This window comes from Cupressus sempervirens, chromosome 11 (assembly GCF_028749045.1).
Source record: "Cupressus sempervirens isolate cs-2001-9-10 chromosome 11, ASM2874904v1, whole genome shotgun sequence".
Lineage (NCBI taxonomy): Eukaryota > Viridiplantae > Streptophyta > Pinopsida > Cupressales > Cupressaceae > Cupressus > Cupressus sempervirens.
In genome coordinates this window covers 167,118,405-167,131,978 of record NC_143128.1, presented here as the reverse complement: position 1 = coordinate 167,131,978, position 13,574 = coordinate 167,118,405, and the positions used below count along the sequence as shown (strand labels likewise).

Sequence of the window (13,574 nt, the reverse complement as noted above, 5' to 3'; positions counted from 1 at the left end):
TAAATTGAGGCCTTAATCATCTTCTACATTGAGGAATTTATTATCATCTTTATTAATATCCATTTACATCCATGGTTCCATGATGTGGTTTTAGTAGATTCATTGCAATTTTGGAGATATCCTACTCTCTACATACTAAATTCAATGTCTATAACATAAAAAATACTAAATCCTTATTGACAAGGATTTTTACAAGCAAGGTGAATTCATTCATTTATCTTGTTTTCTTTACATACATTTACATTATAATTCAAGGTTGGTTAGTGAATCGAGGGATTGACCAAGGTAAGTTCTCATCCACCCCAAAGTAAAATTGAATTTGTTGTGAATAGGAATGGGATAATAAAGTTCTAGTTACAAATGAAGATATAACTCCCTAAAAGCTTTCAGAAATTTTTTTGGTGAACCTAGTTTTAGGGCCTTGGGAAGATGGTAACCTTGTAGAATGGCATCCAAATAATTTTCCTCCAAGATGACCTATTCCAAAGGCTTTGGTAGGAAAAGTAGCTTATGGGTTTTTAGTTTTATTCAGGGATTTGAAGATGGAATTTTTGAATAAGTTTGAGATCCACATTTTTTGGAGTAAAAAGTAACTTTTACCTACACATTTCATGGTCATTCTTCTATGTTTTAGTTTTATAATAATCCATATCTTAATTAGGCTATTTTCATATATCTTGCATCTAGATTTATATTTCATATTTTCCCTAATCAATTAGTTCAATTTCACTTTTGCATCTAAACATATCACACATGGGACAACAAGTATTTGTTTGCATCACATTTCTTTTAGTAATTCAAATTCAATATTGGCCTATCTTCTTCTATTTAGGTCTTGGAAATCTAATTTAAATTAAAAATGGATTGTGCTTGTGAATCCTACTTCTCCCCACATACATTTTTTATGCTTTAGCATGCAAAATAAGGCGTTTGGCCTATTTGAGCACTTCTATTTCACCAATAAATATTTTGGTGAACCCGACAAGTTCCCATTCTTGTTGTTGACAATTGGCTAATGAAGATATGCAATTTTTGTCATTTATGTCAACACACGATGTACATGCTTACAGGAGACCTTGAAAATAAAGATAGTTAGCTTTTGGTACTCAAAAAATTGTCTAAGTATGAATTTGGTATACAACAATGTATTGTTTTGATTACAACTAGTTGTTGATGTCATATTATAACTAGAAAAGTTAGATGGATATAGTATACATGTTGATGATGATGTGTATAACCTTGGAAGTTAGTAAAAATTCTACAAAAAATTGATATTCATTTTTTACGAGTGAAACAGGATAGCGAAATTAAAGGAAAGGAATTATTTTGTTTACAAAATAATTAATTGTCCAATTGCGGATGATATCCTAGATGTTTACACTAGTACATTTGACCCCATTTTTAGACCAATTTTTTTGACCATCTATTAAAATGGGGTCAGATTGGTTGGAATAGGCAAGAAAAAATATCATTTTTTCAAATTCATGCCTGTGTTGGTCAAAGTTTTGACCAACACATATTTTACCCTAACTGTTGGTCAAAATTTTAACCAACACGTATTTCACCCTAATTGTTGGTCAAAATGTCAACCAACATGGGCTTCATGATGTTAAAATACAAAAAGTTCTATTTCATACACATGAATACAAACATGCCAGGGAAAATGGAAATGCATCTCTTCTATGAGGAAGTGATGGAATCTGCGCAGTGACTCCTATAATAGAGGTAGTCATTGGTTCATATCCTAGGGGAAGTGGCTGGCCATGCTACTTTTTTTGATTTCAAGGGCATTGGAGATTCCCTGGAGTGTAGGAGCCAAGAAGGGTTATATGCCTCCTTAGTTAGGTTGGATTAGGGCCCCCCAGGGCTTCAATCAAGTAGAAGAAGTCAAACTATTCTCTCTACTCACGGGTTGATCTATTTGCGGTTGAGTATGCTCACTTCGCAATCTCATTTATTAACTCTATCTCTTTGGCAGGCCTCTATCTCCTCCCATCCACCCCAATGAGCTAGTGTAGATATTAAGTAAGTCTCAAATTTTGATTGAAAACCACATATTAAATACATGAATAGACACATTTTTTAAGGAACAATGGCTCACTTTGAAAAGGTTGATTATTCTCTTACTTTTTTCAAAAGACTACGATGTATATTCTTTTCACACCATTTAAATTTGCATTGGTATTGATGATTTCTAGTTCTGTTGGAATCAAATCCTTAAATTTTTCTGTTTGTGGAGGGTTTCTATGTGTTGCATATAAGGGTTGGTTCTTTGAGCATCAAGATTTTTCTGCTTTGTTTTTTTGATTGAGAATGTTATCTCTGTCAAAGAGTAACTCTTCTTTTCATTTCTGAGGATTTTCTTTGGGGAAAGCATATCTAAAGTTCTAATCTGTGCTACTATGAGGAGTTCACTATGAGAAGGCCATGGCTTCTTGGAGAAACCATGGAGTTAGATTAATCAACCCTTAATTTTTTGGCATGACTGAATTCTACTTCTAGTAGTGAAAAATCTTTGTTTGCAAGCAGACAGTTGATGGAAAGGAGATAGGTTCTTGAATTTTCTTCTTTTTCAATGGAAAGAAGCACTCATAGGGACCTTAGAAAAGTAACATAAGTTGAACCAATGAGATACTTAAACAAATACACAATAATATCTCTCTAAGTGGGAGAGGAATCTTGGGTCTGCTATTTTCAGATAATGTATTCTTTACCAAGTTTTGAATAATACATGACACACTTCATTATTTAACTCAAGTATTGGATTTGCCTAAATGATGCATTCATACATTTTTCCCTTAATACATAAGCCCTTCATGTGGTATTAGGGGAGAAATTTTATAGCTGGAGGGACTGTGTGAAATACTTGGCATCAAGCAGGGATTCTAACAATGTAGAGGATATGGGCCAAAAGAGACCCAGAAAGAAAGTTGGTAATCCTAAAAAGGATTGGATGAATCGGTGGCATGTGTTTCAAAATCTATCTCTTCTAATAAGAGTTTTTAGGGAAGCTTTTGTGGGAGAGATTTCATACTTTCTCAGGGAGATTTAATTGTAAAACAACTAACTGGTTTGGACAAAATTTCTGGATAAGGTGATTAGATTTTTGCTAATTTTCCTGCTCTTGTAGCTCTGGAGCAAGAGTGTCTTCAATCAAAACATATGAGGCCTATTGGTATACAAATTAAAGAGAGCTCTACTAGTACTACTGCTAGTGCTTCATCTATTTATGATGAGGATGAGAAGCTTGCAAGATTGATGCAAGAGGAGAATGACTAGATGCTTGCAAGACCAAGTGAAAAGTCTCAAGGCAAGAAGAAGTTCTACATCAAAATCAATGAAGATGAAATTGCAAATGATTATCCATTGCCTACATATTATAAGGCCACTAAAGATAAAATGGATGAATATATATTTTATGATGATTCATGTATATTAGATCCTGAAGATCTACCCCGCAGGATGTTGCTTGATTGGTCTTTATACAATTCCAATTCTAGGCTTGTTCCCCTAGATCTTCTGCCAATGCTTGGTGGTATTGAGATAGATATTGCAGTATTTAGCTCAAGTGTCATGACAAAATATGATGGTAGCGGCTATTTTTTGGATGCTAACTCTGGAGGGGGTAAAAATTATCAAGATAATGAGTTGCATGGGATTCACATATTTTTGAGTGCTATCAAGGAATGGATGATAGAATTTGGATCAAATATGATCTTCATATCAATAAACACTAATAGTGCTTGGTATAGGCTTGGAAAGCCTTCTAATAAATATTTACCATGGTATAAACCCGTTCTAAAAATTGCCAGGCTTGTAATCAAAATCATTGTATTGCTGAAGGAGCTGAGTCATGCTTCAAAACTTTCTTTCTCAGATGTGATTAGGAAGTTGGCAAGCATAGATAAAACTAAGCCATTTTTTATCTCACCCAATCTAGATACTATAGAAAGGCATGCTGTTGTTCATGGTCAAATCATTTTACAATAGTTTCTAGAGTATCCATATGAATGGATACAAAGGAGTCCCTTTGTGACATGCCTTTCTACAAAGATGGAACAAAGACATCATACAAAAATCTCTTTCACAAAAAAAGGGAGTTATAGTCAAAGAAAATAATTTGAATCCTAGGGCTAATGCATGGCCTGAAACTATCAACAAACAAAAGATGCGTGTAACTAATACAAAGATGATAAATCACAGCTGGAGTGAGTACTACTCAATTTCTACATCTGATGAAATAAAGGAGGGAAATGGTGAGAATGGTGAGAAAGATGAGGAAGAACAGGCTCAAGAAGATAGTGAGGATGAGGAAGAGACTAATTTGATTTTGGTGGACAAAACTAAACTCTCCCCTATCATTAGAATAGGGAGAGGCAGATTGAGTAGTAAAGATATAAAATGGGTAGGCCAATCTATTGGTAAAACATCATCTGGACAACCCTTGTATAAGATGGTTTATGCTGATGGAGATATTGCTATGGGAAGTGCAATTATAGTGTATTCAAAAGGTTAGGACCAGCACTCTAAGGATCTTCCCACTATTCTTTTTGTTGAATACATGTACAAGAAATCTAATGGGACAAAAATGATTCATTGAAGAGTTCTTCAGAGAGGCAGTGAAACTTTGTTAGGAAATGCTGCTAATCCTTGCAAAGTCTTTTTGACTCATCAATGCCTTCAAGTTGAACTGAGTGAGACTCTATCACATCCCCAAAATTTTTTCCTTTCTTGATAGTCTTCAATGTAGGGCTTCTTGCTATTCTGCATTCTTTTTTGGCAAGCTTATACTATTGGCGTTTCCATTCGGCTTTATGTCTAGATTGATGGAACAAATGGTGCTAGCAAAATTTTTAGAATAAATTTGCAAAGAAATTTTAGACTTGAATGTTGTACATGCAAAAAAAACTCAAAAAAATTTAGTTTTTCTGAGATATAAAATCAATCTATGCATAGGAAAATATCTAAAGATGGATGGATGACCAAAATTACCTTCTAACAAGTGATTTCCTTTTTTGTTACTTAAAAAAGTAGAAAACTCTTCTTCAGTGGAAGCACTGATAGTTTCACATTAAATGATATCCTTCCCCAATGTGTTTTTTCCTTCCAATCTATAGCTTATCCGTAAAGGAATTTAATAGGAATCTTACAGTTTGTAATGCTAAGGACACACCAAGAAAATTCATTAGTTCATTGTTGTAGATAAAGCAAGTGATCACAATGAGTTAGAAAAGAACTCTAGAGAGATAATGGATTGATAAAAAATTAAGAGAGACCAACTGCAAAAAACACTTGGCCACATACATCAAGCTATTTGAGTAGAGGATAGTGTTTCTACATGGAGCATGCTAGCTACTATTTAGGAATTTTTTAATTTGAATAGAACAGTTATTTACTAAGTCAAATAGCTGTAATGGTTGTTTCTATTTTTTTTTACTAAAAATGGATTGATCTGATATCAGATCAATGCAACTTCTACCTTGGTTTTGTTTGGATCTAGTAATTAATACTAGGTCCTCCATAGTGCTTTACAATGGTTGAAAAAGTTATTTCTTATGAATGAATTAACAAATTTATAACCTATCAACAAATGTGGTTGACTGTTGTAGGCAACAAATTTGGATTTTGATGAACACAAAGGATGAATAGTTATCAAGAGGGTAAAATCTGGTACTGTTCACAAAGGTATGGAGATAAAAGTAAAGGATATTTTATATATACAAAAAGATATGGTAAATTTGATGCCACAGTTAACCTTTATATTAGATATATTCCAACAAATGTGGTGTTCAAATGTGGCATAGCGGTGTTGTATATGATTGGTTGAAGATAATGTCAAAACATTTATTTGCATGAGATTTCCTATGGACTTTGGGAAAATTTTATGGTTAATATTATGCAAGTAAAAACAAAGATTCCTTGCAATGAAATTTTTTTCCCCAAATTGAATATAAGAAATATCAATACTAGAGTAATTTTAAATCTACAGACTAGGCTACCTACTGGCTACTCTTTTTTAGCCTTTTTATTGAAAAAGGTGAACATTATAATTTATAATCTATTCCATAGAAACTTTTCTTAAAAGATATTTGTCACTGCTACACTTTGGTTTCTAGGGTCTATTCTATATGAGTAATGTACTATGCTGTACTTTTTTGTCAAGGTTGTTTTGCTTGATTTCTTGTTCAATCATTTGTTTCTTAAAATTACACCCTTCAACAATCTCTTGAACTTTTAGTTTTAAAGGATGCTTACAAAGCAACTTTTCTTGTTACCAAATTATAACTTTTAGTAATTCATTTCCAACTTCCAAGTGAAGCTCAAAAGAAAGAAAGGATTTTATATTCCTATTTCATATAAAAATTGTTTTGTAAATTGATGTAGCTATTTTCATTGAATAGAAATGTTACTTGAATTCTATGAATGGGTCAAATGGACAAACCAGGGCCATATATGTTATGCTAAGAAAAATTGGATGGTGGTAACAACACTAGTTGTATTATGAATATTTTAGAAATCTTTACACAAATGTCAAAGTACATGTGAAGTTGAAGATATTTTCTGAGATAATATTTCTTTTCTTACTATTTACATTTATTTTACCTATCTAATGCTATTTTCCTACTAGTCTAACATTATCTTCTCTATTCATCTAATTTTTAAGAGGTCTTAATCAGGTATTTAAGTTATAAATTTAATTGTAGTTCTTCTTAATTGAAACTTCTACAAGTGTATTCATTATTTGAAAAATTTAGGTTGGGTAAAGTCAATGAACTGTTTGTGTATGAGAATTTTACAAAAGTTCTAGTTGAAATGGTCAAAGCTAGAGATATTTGTGTTGTCTATGGAATAAATGATGTCCTTGTACATGTATATGTTCCTCTGTTCATCCATTAAATATCCCTGATTTGCATTCCTAATTTTGTCCATCATGAAGCATTTCTTTTGAGTAATTTTAAAGGTAATACTGAAATGTATAGTTTTTGGTTATGTACTATGATCAATACAAATTGGTAAAACTCTGGTAGATAAAGTTAATGGCTTAGCTTTGCCTAGAATTAAAATTGAACAACCTACTATGAAAATTTCATTTGCATTGAACACTTCACCATTTTTTGGGTGTGAGGTTTGCTCCTTGATTAAGTCAAATAGTGTTTATGTACTTATCACAAACACTTCTATTGATCAAGCTAATTCATTTTTTCTTTGAATAACTTTTCAGGGGAAACATGTGACAAAAAAAATAATTAGGGAACATCTTTATTGTGAACTCGAGAGGAATTTGGCAATGAAAGTTGAAGATGGGGAAACAACTGATACATTCATTGTTAGTGGGAGGGGTACATTGCATATAACAATACTAATTGAGAACATGTAGGTGTATATGGATTTTTATTTTCTCCAAGTTGGATATTGTTAATTACAATAATATCTTCTTTGCAAGCTGCAAGTCATTTATAATTATGGAGCTAGTTTCTTATCATTGTGCAACTATTTATCTTGAACATCTTATAATAAAAAGGAACCTTTGACAATTATTTTGACATTTTGATCTTGTAGGCAGAGGGAAGGATTTGAGTTTATGGTAGGCCCACCTAAATTTATAAACAAAAAGGTTAATAATAAATTGTTTGAACCCTATGAGGTACAATAATATCCTCATCATCTTGGATTTCTATTAATGATTGTAGAATCCTATACAAAGTAAAATGATGAAAAGATGATGATAGTATATCCTATATGCATTTGCAATATCAAACATTACCTCTCATATGTTAGAAATAGTGAAATGCAGATTGCTTTTGTTGAAGTACTAGAATCATATGTGGGTTCTATTGTTGAGCTCCTAGGAAAACACCATGGGAAGATGCTTGATGTCCAAGCCATAGGGTATGTCCTTTATCACACCTAGTTATCTTGAGTATATACATTTAAAAAAAAATATTCTACATATAAACAACATGAAGTAGATATTTATAATCAACTAACTCTAGGTTGTCTTTCGCCCATCATTTTTTTGTACTATTTTACATTGATTTTCCTATAGTGACATTTCTATTTATCTATTTTTATTATGAGATGCACTAGGATGTATAAGACGTTTGATTTCACTTTGATTTTCATTTTACATGCTTACTATCATTTTGTGTTCAACAACTTGCTATCTCCATTTTGATTGTGCACTAAATTATGCTTCTGAACACAAGTTTTTGTTAGCTCTTACAGTCCTTCAAGATATTTCTTGTGCCCCATCAGGTGTTTGAATGAAGTCTTTTTCTGAGAACAAGATGTAATAGCCAAAACTTGATACCTTGATTCATAGAAACCTAGTAGACACTAGCTAAGTGTCTATCAGAAGAATAAAATAGGTTACAAATATGGGTTTGCAACCCTGGAGCCTATGAGACAGGATGACTCTAATTTAAAGAGAAATTGGTAACTCTCTTGCATACATGGGGAATGCATGTTTGCCTCAACTAGTATGAGCATTCTACCATGTAAATTAGAATATGATTAATAAATAATTTTTTATTAATATTAGTATCTTGTATCCTTCTAAGATTTTCCCTCACAACAACATGTTTTGGTGTTTGCCATGGAAATGGTTATAATCATACTTATTTGGATAGCTACTTATCAACCATCTTGCATACTATTAGTAGTTTTATACAAGTAACAAGACAAAAAATGTTGAACCTCACTCAATACTAGTGTTAGATTAGGTGGAAAACTAATCTCCCAAGAACACTTGCATGCATAACTGTAGTGCCTCTCCCATTTGACTTCTGTAAGTCGTCCCGATGGATGCAACCTTGCTGATCTTTTGTTGTGATTGATCATGATTGTGACCCTGAGTGGTCTACATTGTTGAGGTGTTTAGATTTATGTTTATGTATCAGTTGCTTTGATTTTGCTTTTGACTGATCTTTGAGATTATGATGTGATTTTTGGTTCACTGAGGTTTGTTCCAATGGTTACCAGGATCGATGTGGTATCACGAGGTTGTTCCGTGATTACCCTGAGATGTGTACAGAGATTGCACTGTGTACTATTACCATGCTACACGGGACTAGGTTCCTATAGCAATGGTTAGTAATCTTTATGATTATGGTTGTTTATATGTTTTAAATGCCTTTTTAATGTAGAGTAATCAATCATTATTAAATGCTTAAGTAATTAGAATGGATTTTTCATGTTGGATTCTTTGGTTATGTGCTGCAGACATTTACCTTGTTATATTTCTGATTAGAGAGATATTTGTTACTCATGTTATGTTTTACATTTGAGATGACTTGAGGGTCAAATGTTACTCTTTGATTCCAGTATCATAGATATTAGACTACTATGCTGTTCAGTTAATCATATTGCATGATGATGCCATTTTGAGATGACAGTGTGTTTTATGATGATATCTGGTTATCTGGTTATCTGGTATTTGGACATACCTCTGATTTCGCTAGATGATGGATTTAATGCTATGGTTATTTACTTCATTCTTGTGTTGCTATGCCTTTTGTGAAAGTGAGTGATGTAAATATATTATTTTAATATAATTAAATAAATGGTTAAATTAGGTGATTTAACGCATTATTGGTTCGGCTATGTTATTATATGCAATTGCACTTGATTGTGTTGTTTAGTGTGCAGGATTTATATCCCTAGCAGTGGCACATGGAGTTAGTGATTCAGCCTTTCATATTTTACCAATGTCGTCCTTGTATGGTCGATGTATCCTTTATTAAAATGTTTAATTTAAGCCTTTTGGTGATTATTAAATCTAAACTCTTTGTATTATGTGATTAGACTAGTAAGCGTGTTTGTGCATTTAGAGGTTCGCATTGTTGCGAAAGTTGTTTAAGGAGATTTATGTTTTTTTGGGTTTTCGGGCTTTTTAATTGATTTATTTTAATTTCTAGCAGCTTTGCCATAGATGAATTCCTATTTATAGGAATAGCCTGTTTTCATTTGGGTCGATTCGGGTTTTAACTAGATTGGCCAGTTAAATGCCCTAATCAATTATTCACCCAAAAAGTGAATAAGTATCCAAAGAGGAATTTAATTCCTCACTTCTCACTTTCAAATTGGAAAGTTGGAGAGTAAAACCCAAAATCCTCTTCATAAGGATTTACTGTTTTGTTCATTGTGGGAGCTACGAGCATGGGATTGTCGTGAGTTTGGGCTCGTTGGATCCAGCTCGGGAAAACCTTGGATTGCTGCAATTTTCAGCTATTTTTGCAGGATAATTATTTTATGGTTCAAATTCTCATTTTGCCCTTTTGGCTGTGAGGTAGGGCTTTCCTGTTTTATTGTTTTTGCTCCATTTCTCCTTCTGTTTTTGGTAGCCATTTTTTTGGAGGCTGAGAACTAGTGTTCCCATCCATTTCTGTATGCTAGTTCTACCCGGTTGGGTGGGTATGAACATTTCCCTACTTTTTGGGATGAGGGTTTGGGATTTTACACCGTTATGCTGACTGTTTTTGCATACGGTGTTCGATTTCATTTATTTTTAGATTTTTGGGGTTTTTGAACCCAAAGGCCTAATGGGTTTTAATTTTGTAGTTTTCCAATTTTTTGGGGTTTTTACCTCGTTTTGCATGCCGCCCTATTTTCTTGAGTTTTCTTGGCACAATGTGGGTCGTGGACCCTGGATGATCCGTTTGGATATTAGTTAGACCACTTTTGCACTTGACGTTGTGCTCGGTTGAGTTATTTTACACCTATTATGGTTTCTTTTGGACCTTTTCTTTTGTTTCGTGAACGCTAGGATTCATGTAGAATCCATACTTTCGGATTGAGGCCGGTTGAGTGAGTTCATGATGTTTGGTTTTGTTACATCATTGGGATTCGTGTAGAATCCATACTCTCTAATTGAGGCCGATTGAGTGATTTTATGATGTATGGTTTTATTGGCTTTGGGATTCGTGTAGAATCCATCCTTCCCATGTTGCTTTCAGTTGGGTGTTTTCTTTGCATTGTGTTCTCATTCTTGTCCTTGTGTTATGATCTTCGTGATGGTGGTGCGCCATACACGAGTACGTACGCGTACATTTTTTGGGTGACTTGCGAGGCCTAATCTTCCATGGATTTGCTAGAAGTTATGATCATTGGGGTTGGGATGGGAGTATGCATGCCCACGGGCAGTTGTCATAGGATGAGCATGGGTAGGGTAGGGTAGCATATGGAGGGGGCTTCTACCTCGCAGCCTGGTGACCTTAGTTCCATAGGGTTGGCGGAGGATAAGAAGTTTTAAACAAGTGATAACTAAATAAAATGTGTGACTGGTAATAAAACTTAAGATAATAAAATGGTAGTTTTGTGTATTGGCCTTCTGTTGAGAGAGTTGAGCTACATTGTGTATTGGCCTTCCGTTGAGGGAGTTGAGCTACACAGATTCAAGCTTGGGCTTTTTGATGCCAAGCGACTCTCCATGATGTCAGCCCCTACTTAGTAGCCTTTTGAGTGTCTGACCAGGACCTTTACTCCTTGCATTGTCTTAGGTTCTTAGTTGTAGCCATCATACTGTCTGGTGTGAGTGTTAGCCATGGATGTTGTGTTTTATGTGTGTTTGTGGTTGGATCATTATCTCCATCAGCATGGCGGGTGTGGACCTACAGGTTCCATGTGGTTGGGAGGCATAGCTACCTTCACCACTGCTAGGGATCAGTGTACAGAGACAATCCTTGTCCTAGTGCGACCGTTGCTGGATGTCTTCACTTGGTACTTCGAGTTTCAGAGTATGCTTTCTTGTGATTTATGCTTTCATTGGGATGCTTGTATATCATGTTTAGATGATGTTATTTTATTTGGCGCATTCCCTTATCATGATGGTTAGCATATGATTAGATGATGTTATTTGATTTAGTAGTACATCTGTTGCTTATTGCTATTTAGCATGTAATAGGAGATGTTATCTACTATAGGATTATCTTATGCTTTACTACTAGTATGTTAGATTTCCTTATGCTTATATTGTTGCATGTTTTAGTAGTGACATCCCTATTACGATAGTACCGATGACTTGGTCGGTGGCTTGGGATGTTACGCGCGGGGGATGGCTAGGACCCACGATGGTCTTATGATGCTATTGACGGTTGGGAGGAACCACACACTTATTTGGTTGTTTAGTTCTGAAATGTATTTTTGTTCATTGCAATGTTTATTTTAGTTTGTGCTTTTCTTTTATGTTTTAGATGGTTAGATGTTCCTCTTTCCTTGCTATTAGTACTCTCGAGTGTTCATTCCTCAATTTACGTGGATCCAGTACTCCCCAGTGTGGAGGTTTCCTTATTTGTTTAGCTTTTTGTTTGCATTTTGTGTCATGCTGATTTTTTTCGTCGTGCAAAATTATATTTTCCTCACGCGAGACTGTTTCTTCCTTGCGCGAAGGAATGCACTTCTCGTGTGAGAATGTAAATCTTCATGCGGCGCATAGGGAATCCTTGTGCGAGAATGTGAATCCTCACGTGAAGCTCAGTAGTCCTCGCATGAAGTGTGCACTTTCTCATGCGAAGTGGTGAAAGATCTCGCGCAAAACTCGAGACCAATTTTCTTCCTCGCGCGAGAAATAGGGGCTATCTAGGCTTGTCAGATGAAAGTTCGAAAGTTGGTTTTGGACACCCTTTTGGTTTTTACACCTTCTTGGTTCAAAACAGATTTCCTAGGGGTTTAAAATATATCATTTAAGTTTAACATATATTTAATTCCTTATACTTAAGATATATTTTAATGTATCTGACAAATCGTTTGAGATAGGTTTCAGACCTCTTGGAGATAAGTTATGGATTCTAGGAAATTTCAGGGCTTCAGAAATCCAGACTTAGCCAATTTTCAGGGCTTCAGGATTTTAGGCTTAGCCAAATTTTGGGATTTTTCATTTTACCCCAGCTTGGTGTTTTGTTGATGAGTGGTCATTTCTTGTGCCCTCATCTTGTTGTGGTGGTTGTTGGCTTTTGTTTGGGTGTGTCAGTTGGGTAGTGGCATTTGGAGATTCGTTGGTTGTCGAGATTGTGTTGAAGTCTTCCATTACGATCTTTGTGATCCCTGTATGATGTTGTCTTGTGCATTCATAGTTGTAAAAAAAAAATATCTTGGCTTGATTTGAATCCTTGTTTCCAAGGATCTCCAGGCGGGGCATTACAATAACCCTATCACATGGAAAAAGCAAAGAACATAAGCAAGGAAAAAACATGGAGCCCAAAAGGCTAGAGACATCTTATGGACATGCACAGAGTAATCTCTATATTGATCCAATAAGTGAATGAAAAAATACAAAGAGGTGAATCCTTATAAAAGAAATCATGAAACCCTAACTAGGTTTGTGCATTATAATTAATATAAAATATTAATTATATGCACCTAAAAGAAAGCTTAAGAACTAGAGTAATAAACCACTTAATTAACTAAATCAAGGTGATTTAATTAATAAGTGAAACAAAATAATTACTCTAACACCCTCCTTAAGCGAAGCTCAGGAGGAAGCTAACCTAGCAAAGCTATGAAATCAGTAAAATGGGTCTCGGAAACAAGGCTTGATCAGGTACCCAATAAAAGGAAATGAACTAGATGAAGGAAAC

General features: G+C 34.4%; 1 protein-coding gene and 1 pseudogene across 1 annotated transcript in view; one reads left to right on the top strand and one right to left on the bottom strand.

Annotated features, from left to right (window-relative positions):
• LOC149528704 (uncharacterized) overlaps nucleotides 1-13,574 on the bottom strand; it is a 167,174-nt gene that overhangs the window by 48,204 nt on the left and 105,396 nt on the right. The window lies entirely within an intron of this gene.
• LOC149528705 (DNA (cytosine-5)-methyltransferase 4 pseudogene) lies at nucleotides 2,146-4,735 on the top strand (annotated as a pseudogene).